The 23,153-nt window shown below is 39.2% G+C and overlaps 1 protein-coding gene across 12 annotated transcripts in view; it reads left to right on the top strand.

Annotated features, from left to right (window-relative positions):
* Nucleotides 1-23,153, top strand: part of pcdh15b (protocadherin-related 15b) — a 204,671-nt gene that overhangs the window by 42,825 nt on the left and 138,693 nt on the right. For 3 of the 12 annotated variants that reach the window (XM_035406557.1, XM_035406558.1, XM_035406559.1), the window contains exon 1: nt 6,502-6,648. The exons of 2 other annotated variants lie outside the window; for them this stretch is intronic. The gene's annotated coding sequence lies outside the window, so the exon portion shown is untranslated. Of the gene's footprint in view, nt 1-6,460; nt 6,649-15,133; nt 15,175-23,153 lie in introns of those variants that run through there. 7 more of the 12 variants (XM_035406555.1, XM_035406552.1, XM_035406551.1 and 4 more) reach the window with 6 other exon arrangements.

Here is a 23,153-nt window from a genome sequence, read left to right as displayed (position 1 = left end):
TGCTGGATACGTTTATTTAATTTGTGAAAATGTAATGTGTTGAGGCAATAAAGTATTTCATTTTACTCTGTATGTTTTCATATAAAGAACTGCAAAATGTGGTTTGTTAAAAACTGGTGCAAATGGCCCACACATGTACTTCATTATAATTCTCGCTTTCCAAACAATGCATTCATAAGTGCTGCCCCAACTTCCAGAGCAAAGCAATGTGAGAAGTTATTGAGGGCTGTATAATTTAAATAACCACTAGAAAAGACCACATCTACCGGCTGTCTTTTCTTCCAGTCTGTCAAATCTTTATTGCTTGTCTGTGTTCTCTGTTCTATTACACTGTCTCTTGGGGTACAGGGGGTATGCTTGCAGAAAAGGGAAATGGTAGAGCTAATACTCATGGGAAATTGCCATTGAAATAAATAGGGAATTCAAATAGGTTTTTCACATATATTTATTACATTTCTTTTTGGCTTATAGTAATCTGATGCTGAAATGCTGTGCATTCCCACGTGCCTGCATGCATGTATGCGTGCTAGTGTCTGTGGTGCATGCATGTGCATGCACATCCTCTTGAAAATCTATTCCTGGATTCGATCAAAGCCGTGAAACTCCCATGAAAACATTCTCCCAGACTAAAATTCAAACTCAGTTAAAAATCAGTTATACATTTGTTCTGGATGCAACAAAAAGACTCGCGATTCGAAGGCAAAAGTTAATTTTGGTAAACGCTGAATTCAGCAAGCTATGTTTGTAGCAAAGGGGTCCATTTAATTATACATCACTGATAAGGACAATGTTAATTGAATCCAGACCTATGTGTGATATTGATAGGAGAAATGGATTTGAATAGAAGCTGGGTGGACAGGGTTATGTTCATTAAGACCAAGCTGTGTTCTTGACGCAAATGGTTCTTGTTTCTGAACACAAAACGTTACAATGAGTTCAAGATCAGTTAATGATCAGTTTGATGAAGTGCAGTGGAAAGTTAAAAGGATGGAATGGGAAGGAATAGGCCAAAGCAAACTTGGGATAATGTGGGCTTTGTTGATCAGTATATGCCCTAGCCCAAATTCGGACATTTCTTTTCAAACTTTTAATTTTGTCATTTCTCCTATGATTCTACAAACGCAAATAAACACAAATTATGCTCCAGTGACTAAATCAGGTCAGTAAGCAATAAAAAACAAAGGACCATAATTTAACATAAAACAGATGTGTAGTGTAAATCATTTATTGGGCATAATTAAGCAATTACTGCCAGTTGCTGCAGGAAATGAACATCTGCTGTACAAAACTTATTTATGGTGTTTTGCAAGGTCTGTCAGTAACATCAGTAATAAGGTGATGGTAATGTAAATTATTTCCTTTTTTTTAAATTATTTGTGTAAGTTTTGTGGAAGCGGAGGAAAAGGACGAGTTCCCACTATTACACAAATACCCCGACTCTGATGCAAAATTCAAACTTCAAACTTTTTTCGTGCATTGTGAATAAAAAAATACAGGACAGACCTGTAAGTTGTCTTTAAATGATGGACCAGTTAATTTTTTTGAACAAAGTGGAATTGATTAACTTGATCTTTCATAAACTTTCCTAATCACACTTCACTGGCCAATCTTAACTGGCCTTAAACCCTGTTCGTCTCTCTGCAAGAGCCATGAAATCCACATAAGAAATGTGTTATTGACAGAGATTGCCACTGTGACATGGAGCTTGATATTTATCAAAAATAACTCGGCTGACATGGTGTATTTTTATTTCAAATCTACCTGGGATTTAGCATTGAAGGCTGATCTAATGCAAGGTAATTTGGTACATGATTAGATAGAAAAATAAATCAATCTGTTTGCTTTTTTGTTTTATTTGTTTTTGTTTATGTATTTTGGATCATAATTTATTTTGTATTTTTGTAAAGGCAATGCATTTTTCAGCATGTATACCCAGTCATCATGACCTACAGTATATGATTAAATGTTGAATGCAGAGTGTGAGATAATGGTGAGCATGAAAAGCAAATTTTTTTTTTTTTTTTTTTTTTTTTTTTTTTTTTTTTTGCTAATGCAAATATTTGGTAATGCTTTTGGAGTTGTCTGTGCTGCCAAAGTGGAGATACAGGGCCATGAAAAAGTATTTGCATAAGTAATTGGGTGCAATTGGCCCTGTGTGAACTACTGGAATTGGCTTGCAGTTGGTTGTACACAGGTATTTTTGGCCCAATTATACAATCTCACATTGGTCCCCACCCCCCTATGCCTAACATGAGCAATGATGAGTCAGAAGCCTACATTGGTAAGGGGCTGTCATAGAATAGTCCAATAGTAAGTCACATGCTAATTGCCAAAGAGAAATCCAAGAAAAGGACCAACTTGACAGATTTTCTGGTGCATTGCAGCCCATGTTGTATCATTCATGTTGGTCATTAAGGTTACTGATGGGCACTGATTAAAAATGGCCAATTTGGGTTCCATTACTTTGCAGTTCCTACCCAGATGAGTGATAAATGGGAAATTAATGAATGAACAACTCTTAAGAGACATATCTATTTGCAAGCTTGATTAGAAGGCCAGGAAGGGTAACTACTGTAGGAGTGGAGTGGTGATGGTAACATTTTTTTCATTTCACCTTTATTTAAGTCATTAAGAACAAATTCTTATTTACAATGGTGGCCTAACACTGGGAGCATGCTGCATTCATTCCATGCTGTTCAAAACAATCAGAGGAAAAACCCTGATTTATCATTCGTCAGAAGACACAATCACACAAATTGCAAGGCAAGGCAAATGCAAATTTTAAGGATAGATAACATGAAATGGTATCTGTTCCCCAAAAACTTGCATTGAAAGCGCATTTGTCATAATATAATACATCTAAATATGTATATAAATGAAGAGGTCTATGTCCATGTACATTTACTGAAGATAAGGGTTTGTAAGTTCTTTTACAGTTATTTTCTAGTATTTGTTCATGACACTGCAAATAGTCATGGCCTTCTGCAAGCTGACTAATTTGACTTAATTGAGGAGAGCCATTTTAAAGTAGTGATTACATCAAAGCCATTTGAGCTTAAGATTCAATAACAAATCCAAGGCTTCTCTCTTGCTATGTTCAATGTTTTTCGTATATTTAATCTTGAAATAAGCACACAAAAAAGAGAGAAAAAAAGCATACTTTCATGTATAAACTCCACAATCAATGTGTTTGAAGACCAGCCAGTGCATATGAATGAATCTCTTACACATAACCTGAAGTCATCTTAAAAATGAGTGCAGTAAAACAATTACTTTATAATTCTTATAAAGACCTGTGCTAATATATAGACATATCCTTGATATTTCAGACCAGATAGTCATTACAATTTAGGATATAATATTCCTATTGGAAAGCTTTTGTAGAATTTATTTTGAAGAAAAAATAGCAATGATCCAAAACTCTTGGAGGTTGCTTCTTGAGGTTGTGGTAGCTTCTTCATACAGTATATATTTGCTGGTGTCTCACCTTAGTCTCACCAGTATAAAGATGTCTGAGGGGCTTTTCCTCTGGATTTTCTTTCCTCAAAAGTTCAGTCTGGCACTGCTTGAAGTTTATAAATCATTTAGTAGTGCATATAGGTTCAGCAGTCCCACTGGTTGCCAGATGAAATGATGAGTCGAAATACAGTAATTTATCTACTAATGAGTGGATTAACAACAAAGTCAATGAACCAGCTGACAGAATATTTAGCCGTTATGTGTCTGTTTTAAAGGAAGTAACAGATGGGGCTGTGAGTATGCATTACTTTAATGAATTCTAGCTTTGCAGTTCACCATATGAATGGCTATTTCACACCTTCACTGTGTACAGCTGCCAATCATCAGTGGGGCGTTTGTTTTATATACATTCTATCAGAGAGGTAGGCAGTAATATTTTACACATGCTCATGTAAAAGCAGGAACTTATTGCAGGCCAACCTGTCAGAAAAGGAAAACAAATTTAAGTTATGACATTATGCCAAACAGATTTCTTTTCTGGAGCCGAATATCAGTTAAGCAACCTTATTTTACATTGCCAAGAGGCATTTCTCAAAAATGTTACTGATTTTGAATTGGTTTACAGTATTTTACAGAGCAAGATGAATGTTTTAGTAGTTTTCCTGATACTGTATTGAGCAAACATCTTACTGGGGATCTGACCAGGCAAAGGTTTATTTCAGAAAACCACACTGAACCTGAAATAAACGATACTGCAGTTAAATATTTCTCCCAATCAATGTTTGTGCATAAACCTTATTAAATTTTACCCCTTTTTTGTCAATTTTTCCCCATAAAAATGAGACACATATTCCCAAATATACAGACCTATTTACACCAGCAATATTGATACATGTTTAATAAAGCATAGTTTGCCATATATCAATGGTCGTGCAACATTACTGTTGTAACTGCTGTTTCCACTCTTAATGGTCTCATTGGATTATTTGATTATTTGATTTGGTTCTTTGTCTGTTGTGCTCCAGGTAGTATTTCTGTGATAAACAGACTCTCAATCACACTGTTTTTCCACCGATAATTAGCCAGCTAGCTAGCTGGCAAAGTCACTTTGTCTGGTATTGTATATGCAGTTATGAAAATCTGGATATTTGACACTTGTGAATTGTGCTATTGCCTGTACTCACCTGCATGATTATTTTTTGTATTTTCAGTGTGTTTATTCCTTAAGCTTCATAAATCAGCTTGCATATGGTGTATGCAAGATGTAAATAGATACATAGCCACTTCTAATTGAAATAACTGACAAAGCATATGGGTATTATGGGTGAAAATAAACGAATTGTTTGAAAGCAAGTGCAATGTGTGACTGCTCATGGTCTTAGAGTATGCTATCTCTGTGGTGTTTTTGAAGATCAGCAAGCAGCAATATCAGGCTACTTTCCCTAAATGCATTATCTGTTTTATGCTACTCATGTTACTTACCTTTTCATATTTGTTGAAGTCAAAATACAACCACACCGGTTTCATTTAAAACTTTTTTTTTTTTAAATGTAAGACATTAATACACTTTTTTTCTAGGATAGGAGGAAAAAATTTTCTGACTGTGAATTTTAAAGGGAGAACCTTCTGATCCTAAAATAGGAGCTTTTACCTACCTTTTAAATAGAAAGCTGCTCCTGATCTCTTCCAGCATTGTAATTAGGAGGACTATAGCCCTTACAAGCACTGCACTCACAGGAGCGACCTGTGAGGCAGTCTTAAGTAAAGATTTGTTATAATTGCATTTTTTTCTTCTTCTTCTTCTTCTTCTTGCAAAGTTCTTAATTCCACGTTTGTTGGAGTAGACGTAGACTATAACCCTATAAACTCGTATAAGTTTAATAATTTTCTATTTCCGCATATTGTTTATTGTTGAGAGGTAGTGTTCCAGTACAGTCATCAAATAACCAATGTTAAGTAAAATCCTAAGAAAACTTTGCCAGGAGCCTTATTTGCAACGCAAACCACTCATTAGACATGCATTCAACAAATATGAGTCTTGTCAGAGAAGAGCACTGGAACTGTGTGGGTCGTTAAGGTTCTGTCCCTCAGGTATCACATTTTAACTACAGACAAGTCGTCTTCAAAGTACTTTCCCTAAATGCCAAATGTTCATTGTGTTTGCCTAAACGGAGGTCAGTGTGTAACTTGCAGCAGTAGGCTACAGTACTTTCTACTTAAATCTTCATGGGCGGATTTATTTTTGGAAATGGGTTAAAAACGTGATTTTTCAAATCCAGAATTAAACTAGTGCTACACTGCGTGTTCTGTTTCTGGCTTCAAACAGGAGGCATAATTGTGTTTGATGGCCAATTGCAAGAGTTTCTGAATACAGAGGCTTAACGGGGTTTAATTTAATCCTATTCAGTGAACATATGGACAGATAGCACTCCATGCTGTAATACTGACCAGTAGGATAAAACAGGTCTGTTGGAGCAGCAGGTTTTCCCTTTTACTACCAATTGATGTGGACTAACAAAGGGGGTGATCCCGCTAAATGACATGTTTACCACGGCTATTACATTATTGGATTTATCATGAATAAAGTTTAAGGTTATAGCTTTGCTACCATCCGAAAGGTTCTGGTTCAAGTAAACGTGCATACACATTTGAATGGCATGTAGGCACGCTTGTGTGTGGATTTGGGAAGGCTTCAGAATACCAAGTATGTGTACATTTCTTACCACATGCAATTCCCAAAGGACCGTCTGGATGCAAAGTAAAATTATAAATAAAATTAGCAAAGATTTACCCAGGCTCCCTCTAACTGCCAAGAGCAATTACATTGGCTCCCCGCGTTCCACACAATACTAGGTTTTTTTTTTTTTTTAACCTCGTGGTCTCAGAGAAAGAAGGACAGAGAGGAATGATAAAGGGTGCTTTTATTTGAGTATCTTTCAGTTTTAATTGAGGCGAGATCTGTGTTAGTTAAACGCAGGCCTTTCAGCTGCGTTCTGAAATTGAGCTGCTGAGAGAAAACCAGCTCCTTGTACTGACTTCCCAAGCCACTCTCAAATAAGACGCCGAAGACAGAGGGCAGCAGAGCTCCTGGTGTCCGTAGATTCTATCTAGGTGATGCGTTTCATACTTACAAGCAGTTTGTGTCTGAGACTATCTGGTGAGGATTTACATGGCTTTGGAGCGAACATGGTAAGACTTATTTATTTTGCATGCACGCGAGAAATGTCTCCGTTTATCAACTTGTAGCTTGTATTTCTAGAAACCCGATGGCTAAAAGTGTTGAATATTTAGATTGAATGGAAAAAAACAAACAAACTGAATTTCATTCATTACGGGATACTGTAGGCTGATGTGCACGCATATGTTGGATAAAATGAGAACATATAACAAAATCGCCTTTGTGGTTATATATTAGAACTCCTAGCCTAATGGTTTTTGTTTGTTTTTTTACGTTGCAGTTGTTATTTAGCCTATCATACAAGCACTTGATCTAACGAATCAGCGGTAGCCTATATATTAGGACTATCGAAGCATCGCTCCAGCCAAATAACATGTAGAGGCTAAATTTTCTGTATTCTTATAAATGCAATACGTTAATGTGCAGTTTTCGTATTGAACGCATATTTCCCGAAACTGTTGTCTTGTCTTAAAGAATGCAACGCACCTCCGCATACTCCAGGAAGGATTATCCATTTAATGGTTTATCCAATTACCTTGAATATACTCAACAATCTGTTGCCTTAGTTGCTAAAGTAATTGGGTGCTTTTTATACCGCAACGTGCACTACGGGAAAGGTTATGAGTAAAATGCGGTGACGACGTGCTGGTGAAGTTCTATACGTTTCTGAATATATTCCCAATAGTCTTGCCACTGACCTGTCTTCATTAACCGCTTCTACTCTGACTGTTTGGATTCAGCCCAACTGTGGCAAGGAGCTAGCTAACTGCATGTGTTTATTTATGTACTTGGTGTTTACAAACGAAACATGAATTATTTAAGTAATAAATCCGCTAATATAGTTCATTCTTGCAAACATCGGCGTAGTCTTTGCTTTTTATTTCTATCCTGTAAACTTCCCTAGTTATGGTAGTTATACCACTAATGCCTGTTCGGTCTTATTATCACGCCATCGTACAGTAAGCTATAGTCATTTAATGAAAGCAATTCTCAATTTTCCCGTGTTTTCCTACTGAGGCAGTTTTAGCTCACGTTAGATGGTAGCATGGTCATTTCAGATTTTGAAAGCTGCACATTTTGGTTTATCATTTTCCACTTTACATGCAATATGTTTTATTTATACATGCTGTGTATAGGTTTTTTTAAATAGTATAGCCCAGTATGAGCTGTATGAGCTATGCAGGTCGTCACATGACGCATGTTAGAGTAGCGTAGTTTAAGATTAATATGCTTCATCTTACCTCAGTTAGTCATTCATCAGTCATTAAAAAAATATATGGCCAACATTAAAATGATCGGTTTGGGTAAGTTTGAAAACGAGTTCTTTACTGCTCTGGAAACATCATTCATTTTGCTTTAAAAGTTAATTGTCATCTTTTGTTAAAGTGGTATTACAACTAAAGCCTGAGTGTAGCCGAGCTCTGTGCGGTTTCCTTACTGATTCCAAATGCTAAAGCTGACTCACTGCAGAACTTTGTAAATGACATTTCATGACCATCACAAACCACCAGAAGTCTGTTAAATTAAACATTAGTCAGGTCCGGCCTTAAAACAACCTTGGGAGATTCCAAGTGGACTTAAAAGTTAAAGGTTGTTGACTGTCTATATATAGTTACACACATACAAAAAAGCATGTTTTAGATGTTACACTTTTATTTAAAGTTACAGGCATGGTGAAGTATTCCTCCAGTAACGCTGAAGTGCCTTGCTCGCAACTCGCACGCATTTACACAATTGAGTGATTTCATTGACATCCTATCCTACTCAATTCAACTGAATTCAATTTAATTGTCTGGGCATTTACGGGACAATTGATAAGAAAAGACCAGGCCTGAACCCCCCCCCCCCAGAAACCAGCAACTGATATCATTTATTTATTCTATTTTTTTTTTTGCTCACCAGTGGGAAGAACAAAAAATCACAAGTAATAAAAAAAATAGGTCTGGTTGAAAGAAATCTCTGGAGGAATTCAGATTAGAAAAAGAGCCCATCCTCCACTGGCCAGCCAGCCCAGTGTCAGTAGTTAAAGCTAAGCTAAATGATAATGGGGAGGTAATGGGTAATCTATAAGAGAAAGGGTCATAGTTGTTGGACCAAATATAGTGCATGGTATTAGACAAGCTGTTTAAACAGGCAACTCAAGCTGAGAAGTGTTTATTAATAGGCAGTTCAGGGAAGCAAGACTGTACATTTTATCTAGGTGTCCAGGTCGCATCATAATGTAATCTTGAACCAGGAGAGAATTGATGCAGGAGTATTCTGTGAACTCAGGGTGGAGGAAAGGAGTAGCATGCACTAGGCACACCATGACCTTACTGGGGGAAATATCTGGGTGAGTGACACTGTTTAAAAAAAAAAAAAGGAAAAAAAAAGATTTTTTACCTTTGGCAAAGCCTATACCCTAAAAAACCAAATGTTAAAATTGTTACCTGGCTATTGCCTGAAGTCCAGTACAGTTCTCTCTGAAATCTTCTGTCTGAAGTCTTCTGTTGTCTGTTGGTTTCTAGCGATTAAATTCCTTTCATTCCCCTGTAAAAAAACAAAAAACAAAAAAAAGTTAGGTTAACATATGCAGGACTATAAAGACATGCTTTAAGTGTTGCCAGTGCAGTCAGGAAAGAAAATGGTGTGTTTTAGGTCTTCTCAAATTCCTACATGAACTTTTGAACCTGAAGGCCTGGACAAAAATAGAAATGTAAGCACTTTTTATAGGCTATATGTGTGTGTTAAAGTCAAGTTTATTTACTGGAACAGTGCTGACTCTGGCAAGCCATTAGATGTCATTTTGCATCGTTTTTATATTTACCCATAAAAAATGCCTTGAATGTGTTTCTAAATAATTTCACATTTAGCCTCTATATTTCAGATCATGAACTTAGGCCCTTATAAATCAGTATCACTCAGGCTGACTGCATTGAAAGATGAATTGAAACATAGTTGGTTCATTCAAAATTTCTCACAAAAAGTACTTAAGTTGGAGAGAGAGAGCGAGAGAGAGAGATATAAAGAGAGAGAGAGTGTGCCAAGTGCATTGTGTTTGTTAACTCCAATTAGCCTAAATGATATATACTGTACATATCAAGCTTCAGTGTTGACATTACTACCTTTAATAACTCACTTGTGGTTTCTGAAGCATAATTCATTAGATGGAATGTCTTTCTTTTTTTTTCTTATGGATTATTTCTTACATGAAAAACAATCTATAATAACATAAGCATGATAGACAACCTGAATGATCAGTTAGTTCCCCTGTACACAATGGCGAACCCCAAGTGTCCGCTATTGTATGTATGATCTGTAATGGCAGGGCTCAGATGGGCTGTAGGCTACCGGGCTGATAGCGTGATTTACCGTCATTGTTTTGTCATCATGAGATGTCTCATTTAAGCCACTGGGTAATTGGATTTATCTCACTCTCAGGCCACGATAGTAAATGCTCATTTAGCTGGAGCATCCTTATCAAATCAGGTTTCTTTAATCAGCTGTTCAAAGACGTTTGTCCCCCTAATCCCTCTCTGTCACCTGGAAACCGCTCTGACCAGCAGAGGTGGGTGACAGACCTGCCACAGAGGCCGGGGCCGGGGGTGGGGGTGGGGATTAAATGGGCTTTTCTTCTGAAACATACGGCCGTGGCTGGGGGGAGTGATTTCGTTCATGTGGGGGACGTCGGTGCTGTCCTGCACAAGTCCAAATGACTACAATACAGGCCAGACTCTGGAACTCCAAACTCTGCGACTTCTTCACCAGGCTGCCCAACCCTGCTCCTGGGAGATCTAGATCTGCCCTCCTGTAGGTTTTTAGTCCAACCCTAAGAAAGCACACGTCATTCAACAGCTAGAGCTCTTGGTGAGCTGCTAATTAGAATCAGATGTGCCAAATTAGGGTGGTAATGAAAACCTACAGGACCATCGATCTCCGGGAACAGGGTTGGGACGCCCTGCTCTAACAGTTCAGGTAACCATGGCAAAGGCAGCAAACGATAATAGGCTAAGTCTCATCTACTATAAGCTAGTATAATCACTCTGCTGTTTTTTTACAGAATGTTCTGGCAAATGTCCTTTTCAAAATATACACAGAATTGACATTTTTAATGAGGCATGGCGTTAGCTATATATTGAGGCTGAAGTAGCATAGTATTCCACAGTGATGATAAAGATGCCTGCTTTACAATCTTACTTGCACTGTACTTGATGATGATGATGATGATGATGATGATTATTATTATTATTTACTTTCTGTGTTGGGTTTGCATGTTTCTCCCTGTGTCCGTGTGGGTTTCCTCTGGGTACATGCAGGTAGGCGAATTGGAGACTCTTAAATTGCCCATAGGTATGAGTGTGTAATTGAATGGTGTGTGTGTGCCCTGCCATAGATTGGCAACCTGTCCAGGATGTGTTCCTGCCTCTTGCCCAATGCACGCTGGGATAGGCTCCAGCACCCACCCCCGTCCGACCCTATAGATATATAGGTATAGATAATGGTTGGATGGACTATTATTATTTATATTGGCCCCAGAATTTCCATATCATGCACCACAACCGAAGAGTCAATCAGAGGTATTGAATTTATTCACTTTTTTCATTTTATGAATTCTTAACTTTATTGTCTGATCCTTTGAGAGATTTGACAATAAAAACTGTGAGGTTTAGTGGAAGATTAGATTTAATGAGAAGTGTGGGAATTCTTGGTCTCTCCAGGATACCTTTCATAAGATTTATAGGCTAGAGACTCAAATGTTTGGTCAGCTTTGAGTGACTTAAGCATGGTTGTGGGCAGCGTAATTCACATAAATCCTGTCCATCTAAAACTGGCCCAGCATGCCTGCAGATTCAAATTGTGAAGTATCTGAGTTGGTAAGGTATCCAACAAAAGCTTTTAGTCCTTTCAGATATCATCACTGTATGGTTTACTCTACCTTAAGCACAAGGGCAAATAGAAGTCAAAAAATAATACACACTTTCAAAGAATAGTAAGACAGTGGGATTTACTGCAACATAGATGGTCTAAAAAGATTTCCAACATACACTGTTGCACTTACCGGTATGGTACAGAATGCAGGTTCACTTCAGACTACACTAACCATCAGACAAGTTAGTGGGTTTTAGAGGATGCTGGTAATCAGTGAGGCCGGTTGGTCCAGATTCCCTAGTGGCTAAGCTTGTAAGCGTGCTGATTGGCTGGGATCTGCTGCTTGGAGTTCATATATTTACGCTTTGGGCTTTGCCCTGTTTGTGACCAGGTACAGTATCTGCAAATGGTGGAAGACACCTGGCTTCATTTCATTGGGGATAATGGTGGACAAGGGCTGCTGGAGTTACAGTCGAACGCGTTGGTCTCAAAGGCGTGACATGCCCCATTCAGGCAGCCATTTGTAGTCAGCAGGACTGCACCATTCCCTCAGCTTAGCAGTGTAGGCATTGCACCAGAGGAACCGCTGGTGCATGATGAATGTAGCCTGGGCATTCGCACTGACTGAAACCTTTCCTCCCTGAGCAATATTATGGGAATTGTGTGCCACCCTTGAGGGCTCCTGGCCTCAGTTACTGGTGTCACTACAGGATCATATAGGCTACCGGCCTGCGATGCACATCGCTTCACTGAACCAGTGCTTCATCAGGCTTAGTCAGGAGTAGATCCATGTACCAGGACACTTAAAAAAAAATCAATTAAAACAGCATTATCCGGTATTTAATTTATTGTGCGAAGTTACCAGTAAAGAACAAAAAAAAAAATATCACTACTGCATTGTTACCTCATGTTAACGATCATATATGACAAGGGTTGCTTGTTTCACAAGCTGCCTTGTATTCATCGTCTACTTGCCTGTCATGTTATGTGTTTGCAGGTGCTTTCCTGCTACTGGTGCTATATGACGTACACTCGTAACAGTGTTACTCCTGGAAAAAGTCACCTAAAGCAAAAAAAAGCAGAGGTAACAGATATAGAGAAGAGACCATAGCTGGAAAAGTGTCATGGTGGGGATCAAACCCCCACCCACCCGAGGTGAATTTTATATGGGGCACTCCGCCCCACCAAGCTGTAACTTGGCAGGATGGCGTCCCTGCCATCCCAATATAGCTCCCCTACAGGCTGTGGCACAGGTCTCACCGGGTTGTTTGTAGTTATTCAAAGGTTTCATTTTTTCGAGCAGTTTGTTACGTTAAAATGCTTTCTTCAGATGTCTTTATTGTTTGTATAATTACTCCTGTTTATTACCCCTATGGTCCTCATGGCCTGTTTAAAAATCTGAGCTGAAAAGCTGCAATAGTGTCTCTTTGTTTGGAAAATCATTTGTTTACAGTCACTGAAGCCTGTAAATTCTGTTCAGTTAGCCTATGTTAGGTGAAATTTCTGATTTTGTGTGTATGTGGGGTGGAGGGTATGGGTTTTTATCACTAAAATCACTCGGCTTTTAAAATGTTATTTGAAATAGGGAGACCGTATATTGGGGTTCATAGATTGGGGTTCAGATAGTGTTCACAGGTGCCACACATGCAAGCAAATAAAAGCACTGAGCTTGCCATGGGAATAAAGAAGTTGCTGTCATAGACCACATTAAAAGAAATACACTGGCTTGCATTTTCAGGTGAACTAAAACTGAAAATATGTGGGTTCTGTAGGCAAATGGCAACGGCTATCCAGCCCTGGAAATGATCAACAAGCGGAATAACAAACTATATACCAAGTAATGGAATCCACAGATTAGTATGTGATGTACTTATTTTCAAGGTGTTATGAACTAAGGCTGTTGACCCGAACAATACAAACTGCTTGCTGTGGAGGCATCTCAAGATGCTTCGTCTAGGACCAGCTTACTGGGCGTGAGACACCTCACAAGATGGATGGACCAACTTGCTGCTGTTGAAAACAATTGTAGATGTATGGAACAGAGGTCCAAAATGTGTGTGGAAAACAAGAGAGCTACCAATAACAGCAATCAATCTTAGCATCACACTCCTTGGTTGGATCCTAAGTGGTGCAAAAAAAAAAAAAGAATATAATTGGACGCTGCGATGTTTGATTTTCAACAAGTGAACATTTATTGATTTTGTTAGCGCCCGAAAAAGATAACGATTACTAATAAAGCACTCAAAAAGAGAACAGAGTTCCTGAGTGCTTGATTAACAATTGTTGATTTTTGCACCTGTTAAGATCAATAAACTTCCCAATAAACCTTCCAGCGGCAACTTAATCATGTCCCACTGCTGTGTACTGAATAAGAAAATGGATTGTGTTAAAAAAAACTAAAAGAACTTGAATTTGGTCAGAACTACAGAGGAAGTACACTAAGGCATCTTGTTTGTGACATATTTTCTAATGATTTCAGTTTAACTGTAACAGTTCTGAGTATGTTGTGCAACCTTTTATTTTCTTTAATTGTTAGCTGGTTGATGCGTGTTCCTATGAGCTGTGGAAAGGGTATGTATCCTGGGGTCTGCTTATTGAGGGCTAGTAGCCCACAGAGACAGGAGCATGATCTGAATTAAATTAAATTCTGTTTAAAAAAAAAAAGAAAAAAATGAAATAAAAAATCTGAGTGCATTCTTCATCATCCAATTTGTCATTGTAATAGCCATAAAAACACTCAAAGGAAAGCGTTCATTTTCGGTAATCTGGATAATGAATATGATATTAATGCGTTCCCCTTATTAACTGTGGGTCATTTCTGCAAGACGACAAGAGTCAGGCACTCATTGGCTTGTGTATATACTGAATACATCCACTCCAAAAATATTGAATCTGAAAATATTTTTACTCAGAATTTTTTGTGTCTATTTGACAGGAGGTGTAAAAAATGAACTGAATCAGTTGGCAGACAGGATTTACCAGTTAGGCTATCTGAGAGGTGTCCGCCTGAGTGAATAAATACCACCCAAGTCTAGTCCATTGGGTCTAATAATGGCTCTAGTCCAGTAAGAACAAAACATGCCCTGCCTTGGCTGATTACTTCCAGTGCTGGGTACTGAGATCTAAATTTCACTGTCAAGCCTAATCGACATTAACTTACTTCAGGCAAGATAATTAAAGAGTTCAACAGTGAATATATGAATGTTTTTTTTTTTATTTTTTATTTTTTTACTGCACATGATGAAGTTCCAGCTATGCAGGAGTGTCTGGTTTCAATGACAGCAGGTCGATGGAGGACGTGCAGTAATGAGAAACAAAAGTTTGGGCAGTGGTGATGTCATTGGACTTCACCACTGAAGTGATCAAGATGGATCTGAATTGGATTTGGAGGGACCAGGCTTTTTTTTCATACATTTTTGAAAAGCTTTTTCAAAAATGTGTATACAGTCTTATTAGTTGGATTTCCAACAATGCATTTTTTTTCCACATGGCAATCTTATGGTAGATTTTTTTAATTTGCATTTTAAATAATGTAGTTAAATATTATAATTTCTGAAATTTGGGTCTGACTTAATTGTGTTCATTGGCAGGGGGTAGAGAATGTTCCTTGATGATAACTGCAATGTTTCTTTTGAATATTGTTCACAGTTACATTGGATATCGTCATAGAAAATTCAGTTCAATAGAAGGTCAGTATCATGAACATTTCTCAATTTTTTATACAGATTTCAGTATTTCTTAAAAAATGTTTTCACAAACAGACAAACAAACAACAAATGTTCAGGACAGGGAAAAAAACATTCATTATATTAATTGTAAGCTTCAGTATGATACTAATCCTTCCTACTGAATTCCTATTGAAAGCGAGAAGGATTTCTCCTTCACTTGAGACCATTCGTCTGGAGAATCTGTGCATTTGATTAAATCAGCCATGCGTTGTAGCGTCCTCGAGCTCGACACAGCCGTGATGCGTCCCCAGGCACTCTTCGAAAGGAGGCTGCAGGCACACCGATCGCCGTCAGAAGCATCGGAAGCACACGCTGCTGGGGTTGTATGTCTCCCTTAATCTTCCGTTCTGAGGCCCTGGTTGTAAATAGTGGGTTTGTGTAGGCCGGAGCACTGTTTGCACACAGCATCTCTCAGCTTTAGACGAGGTCAGACCACTCCTTGTACGTCTCCTCTGCCCATCCCTGTCACAGTGCTGTAAATAGAGCACCATCTGGAGTACACTACTCCTGGGAGACCATGCCAAATGAAGGAGTGAAGGATCCTTCTTCCCTCTTACTTCCTTTCCCTGCTCCTTTCTCTCTCAGAGTTATCGGGATAAGTGACCAGTAGGTTTTTAACTGCGGTTCCCTAATGTAGAACTTGATCATTTTGTCTGTGTCTGCGCTGCTATTTGTACAGGAAGTTAACTTTAATTCACGCTCTGCCTGAGATGTAGCCTACATCCCTTTCTTTGATACTTTCAGTTTTTGAATCATAATAAACACAGTTGGGCAAGAGTCACTTTAGTCATCAAAAATAATCTAAGTGCTTGTTACGTATGTATGTGTATAATTCCAAATTGAGGCATCTCTCAATTTCCATATTCATTGGTCATGAATGATGAATGAATGCTTATGGGTTGGTCCTTTTTAAACTGGTTTTCACCCCCATTTTATCGTAATGTGGAATGGCTAACTGTATTCATAGACTCATATCATTGCTGCATAATGCTCAGACAAATCTGATGTGTAGATGGATGATGTGTTATGGTGCAGACAAGCACATCTTTTCCTCAAGTGTGTTCAGCTAATCATGGCATCTTGTTGGTATGAGGTCCGCCAGCTGAGCTTAGCGCAGTGTTTGAGTCTTGAGGTGTGTCCTTTATGTGAAGTTGGCACAAACAGGCTGGAGGTGCCTGATTTAGCAGAGCAGTCTCTCTTGGATGATGAGTGGGGGATGATCCAGCTGAATCCATCCCTCCCTGGGCGACGTTGTGAGCAATTGCGCAACACCACGTGGAGCTGCCAACTGCAGTTGACACCGGAAAGGTCAGGACTCCGTACCAGAATGTATCCACATCCACACACTCATTGCTGACCCATGATTAGAACCCACTGACCCACAGAGCACCCAATGGAGCTCTTGAAAAGGGGTCCAAATCTTGACATTTAATTTAATAACACTTTTTGGCACTTGAACTTTAAAGTGGTAAATGGGAGTGAAACTGGTCGATAAATTTTAGCTCAGTAAGTAGCCTATGCTGGAAACAAAACTTTTTATTCCAAAACAACAGAAGCATTCAGCTACGGGGATCTGCAAAATTGTGAAAATTGCTTGTGATGCTAAAAGTATATTTACGTCTGTGGATACACTTGGACAGTCCATTATCTAAATAGCTGTTTCAGCTGAGCTTATTTTTTCGGTTTAGTGGCCAGAATTCCACTAAACATGTATTCTGTAAGTTTTGTATCAGCTGCCAAGGAGTACAATTTCATCAAATTGACTTAAAAAAAAACATATCAACCTAGAGTTGGTGAGTGGCAACCACACCCCAGGCTTTTCACACGGTGGTGTACAGCTGTGGAAAGACTGGCACCAAATAAAATATAACTATTGAAGTGATGAAAATTCTATTTTGTATATTTTTATTATTTCTCTGCAGGATCAGAATAGCAAAATAAACAAAATTATTGCGCTGTCAGGGAAGCATGAAATCTCATTTCATCTACAATGAAAAAAGTTTGTGGTATTGTTTCACTACGACACCTTTCGAGTCCCAGTGACATAATTCTCTTCTGGCCTATAACATTGGAGTTGTCGGTTGAAAAGCTTTGAAACGCTCTTTGGGCAGAAACAACAAATCAATTTTTGATTAAATGCAGATTTTTTGACATTTTCAATTAACAGCAATAAATCACTGCTTTTTTCCCCACCTCCAGGATGTTACATTTCTTTATTGCTTTATTATTTCCACAGCATAGCACAGCTTTTTATGCCTGATGCTCTGGCACATACTCAGTTATATTAGTGAAATAAGTGCTTGAGGTGTTTTAACACATTCAGTTTGGCCCGGTAGATCCTATTCAGGATCAGAGCCCTGTCAGACCAGCTGTGGGAGAATGCAGCATACATTCACTACCATGGCTTGGATCTTGGGGCTTGGAAAAAGAATGTTTAGTGAGTACATGGTTAATCTAAGTGGTCTAGGCTTTTTTATTTGCTGACATACTCTAAGAAGGCATGGGTTCTGATGAATGTGCTGTACGGTACATGTTGTTAAGTCATTTTCAATGCATATTCATGAAATATGTATTTTTCATTACTGTGTAGTAATTCGTTATTTATGATGACTTTTCTTCCCTGCTTTGCTGTTCGCTGACTGTTATGTTAACTTGACTACAGTGTTTCTCATACTGCTAGTGTCATATAGGCCTATTTAAAAAAAACTAATAATTTCCTCTCTGTATTGTGTTATATCTATACTGCTACATCAGTACATATTGGCTGAACCTCAAATGGCAAAAATGCTGCCTTCGCAGGCAGTATTTTGAGGCAGGAAGGCATCGAGGCACGTCTCATTTGAAAGTTATTTTTTGAAGGCAACATTGTGCGTATCTTTTGCCGGGTAGGATATCCCATAGGTCTGTCCCATAGTTTGTGAGTATACAGTGAACTGGATAATTTGTTGTAGTTATATTTTTAAAAGTACATTTTTCTTATTTAATACACTTGAATGATGTCCATCCATCCATTATCTATACCCGCTTATCTTGGGAAGGGTCATGGCGGGTGCTGGAGCCTATCCCAGAATGCATTGGGTGAGAGGCAGGAATACACCCTGGACATACCGCCAATCTATCGCAGGGCACTTGAATGATGTGTTTAAAGCCTCTGTGAACTTTCAGGCTGCGCATTGCATGATGGAAGCAATCCATGGTGTGGTACCGTCGGCGGTTCTGTATTTGCTTAGACTGTACTCAATCTTTATTCCATGCAAATGAAGGCGTCCAACATAGCTGGCTCTGGCTCGCAAAACTTGGATCACACTTTCAAACTAGGTGTTGCAGATCAAATATGAACCAAGATTCAGCAACTACATTGCCTATTTCTCACCTTGAGTGTTTTCAGAAATATATTTTTTTGGACAGTTTAGGAAAAAAAGAAAGTTTATAGGCGTCCTCGCCAGATCCGGTGTGAACCCCCCTCAAGGATGTAGGCAATGAGGCAGATGCAGCCATTGTGACAAGCATGAAGGCGTGCATTTCAATGTGACCTGGCTAGAAATGAACCCTGTGTTGTGCACTTTAACGTTTGTGAGGGGTAGAGAATAATGGTGGACCACTTGCCTGGTGTAACTCGTAACTGTCCAGTTTCCATTACAGTAGCTGTTATCAAGCCTCCCCAAGTTTGTGTCCATCTTCTTTTACGTATATAAGACAGTCTAGTGAATGTGAGGGTTAGGATGTCTCCTCCTCACACCACACAGACGGTCCAGCTCGGCGGAGTGGAGCAGGGACGAGCTCTTCCTCCACTTAAACCTGAGTACACAGCTCTGCCGCAGAATCGTCACTATGTGCCATGCTGTTTTAAAATGCACTGGAAAATAGGTGTAGTTTACAGTGCAGGGAGGTAGGTGAAAGTTTGTGAAACTAATTTTCTTTCTTTCACATGAGACCATTAATGACAGAGTGATATTTGTGGAAGTGCTGACCCTTTTCTTTGAAATTGCTGCTTTGGGTGGCATGCTTACATTTCGGCCGCTACGTAACAAACCAGGTATCGTCTCTGTTACTTTCTGGGATTAAAGCAGAAGTGAAAAGCAGTGTCCCGAACCATTAGCTTATTGGAAATCGATGACAACGCTGGGCACGGTTCGCTCGGATGGATATTGGTTGCAGACAGTGTGTTTTCTTAAAAGACGTCTCCAGGGTTTGAGCTTGCTTGAGGATGTGTGGGAATGCGATTGAATGGATGTGACACCCAAAAAAGCAGGTGTCTGATTCTCAGGCCCAAGGTGTCTCAGACTGTTGGAGCCTTAAATTCTTTTTCAACAATGCACTGCTGAGGTGCATTGTTCTGAGAAAGACATTCTTTTCAGCTCTTGAAACTATTGGGCCCCGTTTGTCTGCAGACACATTCTTTGAATTGGTGAGCACAAGAAATGAATCTTTCCTGACAACCGGTGGATGAAAATGCCTTTGTCTCTGAAGAAAGTTTCTTGGTCAGAGAGAATTAAAAATAACATTAAATGAACGGTGGCTTTAAGTTCATTGTTCAGTTAAGTATGCCGTTTGATGTGAAGGAAATCAATATGGATGGTGCAGCTGTCTCTGTCAAAACAAAGCCTTGTTGTTTGCTTTATTTTGACCTGCGGATTTAATTTGATCATGAAGGCAAAGTGAAAAAGATGATTCTGGTCTGAAATATGTATTTGTTAAAAGGAACGTGGTCAAGATGAATGACTTCAATTAGCTGAAGTGACTGTGGCTTTATTGTTTATTAGATAGCATTATGAATTTCTGAGCTGTTCATTTTTCCCTGTTATTCTGCTGAACTTCGAACGCCAAGTCGCAACTGTAGGCCTGTTACCGCCTACAGTTTCCAGTCAGTTAGGGAATGTGGGCACTAGCACACCAGAATCACCCCCCCCGTCCCCCATGTGGTGAAAGCCACTTTATCTTTTCCCTCTCCAGTCAGTCACTCAGTCACTCAGCTGAGTCACTGCACTTCTCCAGAGGACTATGCAACGCGGTGGTTGAGTCCATCAGCGAGCGGTGTCGCTCACTGTTGAGTGATGAGGTAGGATGGTCCAAACCAGCGGATTCCTTCTTCCCCCCGCTGTCCACAGCCATAAGTGGTGCAGTGCAGATTTATTCTAAGCCAAAGGAATTTTTTTTTTCCCCTGCACGTGTGAACAAGAAAACTGTATAATCCTGAAGAATAAATTGATAGATATGATCTGCTTTAAAATGCGGTGGAACGACACGGGAGCCCAGACTGAAGGGGTGACGTCATGCTCTAGACTAGCGCAGGTTCAGAATCTTTCATTCGCACAACTCTAGCAGTCTAATAAGGCTCTGGAGACCCCGCCAGCAGGAGTCTGGCTGGTGAGCTGTGGGTCTCTTTCTTATTGTAAGTGTGGAATCAATCAGTAGTGGGGAAGTGTGATGATCACCAGCCATGTGTCTGAACTTTGATTTTTTTTGATTAGTTATCATCAGTCGCTGTCCTGTGCCTGGGGGGGATTTTGTGTTGTTCCTCTTTGGTCTTCCTCGGGTTGATTTTTGGGTCTTGCTGATTAATTATTTTCTTCTCTCTCTGACTCATCTTTTTTCTATTGTATCCCGCATAAAAACATATTGTGTGTGTGTGTTTGTGTGTTTGTGTGTGTGTGTGCGTGCATCCGTTTGTGCATGCGTGGGTATACAACGTACATACTGCATATACCGTATATCTAAGTAGAACCTTCTATTGTATTGTAATGGTGACAATAAATGCATTATATATTGTCTGCTAATCTGCATACTGTTTTTTCATTGGTTTACATTGCTTGATACAGAGAAGTAATAATGAACTAATATCATCACCCTCATGATTCTGAATGAGAAAATATTACTGCCACAGAGATACCGTGAGGTGCTGAATAGTCCCTTGCTTATGAATAAACCATTATTATTCTTCTTTTCTGATATTCTGATATGTGTCCTTTATAAAATGTGTATGTGAAACATTCGTATTTTTTGTTTAATATGCGTATAATATGAATATATTACTAAACATTTAAGCTGATGTGTTTTGCTTCTAAACATCTTATCTTAAGATCTAGGCCTATGTGAATCATTGTAATGTTTAGCTTGAATGATTGATTGATTGCTGGTTGACTACTGATGTACTTGCTATATTCATAAAAATGCTAAACACATCTTCACTTGTTAGCTGCTGTTTAAACATGACCATCATGCCTTCTGTCAAACTAGCAATTAGCTAGTAACATAACTTTATCAAACTGTTACTTGTAAGAAAGTGACATGATGTAGTGTAAAGCCATTATTTGTGGTTTGGTGTCAGGTCTGCATGTTGTCACTGATTTTCATGTTTCAGCAGTTCCTTGTCAATGTAGTCAGGATAAAAATAATAGAACTAATGGCCTCATCAAAACCTTACATTAGCTACATCCAGCTTGTGAAGTCATCGCATCTTGCTATAGCCACTGCCAGTCATTGGTTAACACACAATTTGGCTTCTCAAGTACAGCAATGTTACTTGCTTCCCTATTCTAGTGGGTGTAAGGTAATGAACTTTGTCTGTAGATTTAAAAAAACCCACCTGTTCTATGCTTTAAAAAAACACTTGTCGTATTGGCTCTTGTGAGTAGGCGTGGCTGCCCAGGTGATACAACATGGATCAGATTTTTTAGAGTGGAAAATAATTATTATAATGTTAATGTTTCTATATGTAGTCCACGTTCTTACTGGACAGACCAGTTTACCATCAGAAATTGATTTTAAGGTGAAGTGATTGATTTTTCCCCGTGACGTGATGGGCACAGAGTGCCTGCATAAGCAATCACGATCATTATGAGATTTGCATTTGCTCAAACTCGATTTATCAATGAAATAATCAATCTCCTGATCGAAGTGACATGTACATATTAATAAAACTGCCACTGTTTACAAAGGAGCTCCAAAGTTACAAGTTCTTTTGTTTCCCCCCAGGAAAAAAGAAACCCAGTTATAGGCACATATGGAAAAGTAATATGCACCTGTGCACATCAATGTAATTTGTCATCTCTACCCAGTAATTGTGTGCTCTGCTGCTTTGCACGTGGCATTTCAAAGCCCGAACGCGGCGTGACTTTCCGGACTGGATGTTCTATCTGAGCAGGCTCCCGTCTTCACCAGCAGCATGACAGAAGAGGTGATACGGAGAGTTCATTACACAGTCCAGCTGACTCTTTCCCCCAGTCCTGCAGTGCAAAGTAACACTGCCACTGAAGTCCCCCTCCCCCTCTTCCCAGATCCTCTTCAAGGAAAAAGGAGCCTATATCTGGAACCTCCAGAAGAGGAAGTGTACAAGTTGCTCAGGCTTACATAGAAATCGCCTGATCCCAGAGTCATTTGCAATGAGAGCATAGATTGAGCTTTCCTTTCCAGGCTGTATTGAGTTTTCTGAAGTAGCTGAGTAGGTGGTAAATTACCTAATCACTCACTTGGAGAATATTAGTGAGGTGACTGATTACAGAAAAACAGGGGTTTGAAGAGACCTGGAAACAAATAATTTATAGCTATGCAAGGTGTTATGGACATGTTTGAAAATGCACGGTTGGTCCAATGTTTCAGGATACATATACAGTTCTTTGATAATGGCAGTTTACCAATGTTGATGGATGCTCCCATGAGTATTAGAGTGGTTATTTTGCTTGTTTTATTTATGCCATTGGATGTTGGCTGTGCTGACTGATGTGGAACCAGCATGCTTTGGTAAATGAGGGGCACATGTCGCCAGCAGTGGGGGGTGGGGGGTGTCTTTGAACACATCATTCTATTTTCCTCTTTGTGGCTTACTCTTGGTGGTGTGACACACCGTGGTGGCAGTTGGATCGACAGTTCTGGAGCTCAGAATCCAGGGTTGACTCACTCCATTTTTTTGGGGGGGCGGGGTGTTGAAGTGCTTTTCATGG

Source organism: Anguilla anguilla, chromosome 2 (genome assembly GCF_013347855.1).
Source record: "Anguilla anguilla isolate fAngAng1 chromosome 2, fAngAng1.pri, whole genome shotgun sequence".
NCBI classification, from domain to species: Eukaryota; Metazoa; Chordata; class Actinopteri; order Anguilliformes; family Anguillidae; genus Anguilla; species Anguilla anguilla.
The sequence above is the reverse complement of the archived record's forward strand: the minus strand, read 5'-3'. Positions and strand labels throughout refer to the sequence as shown.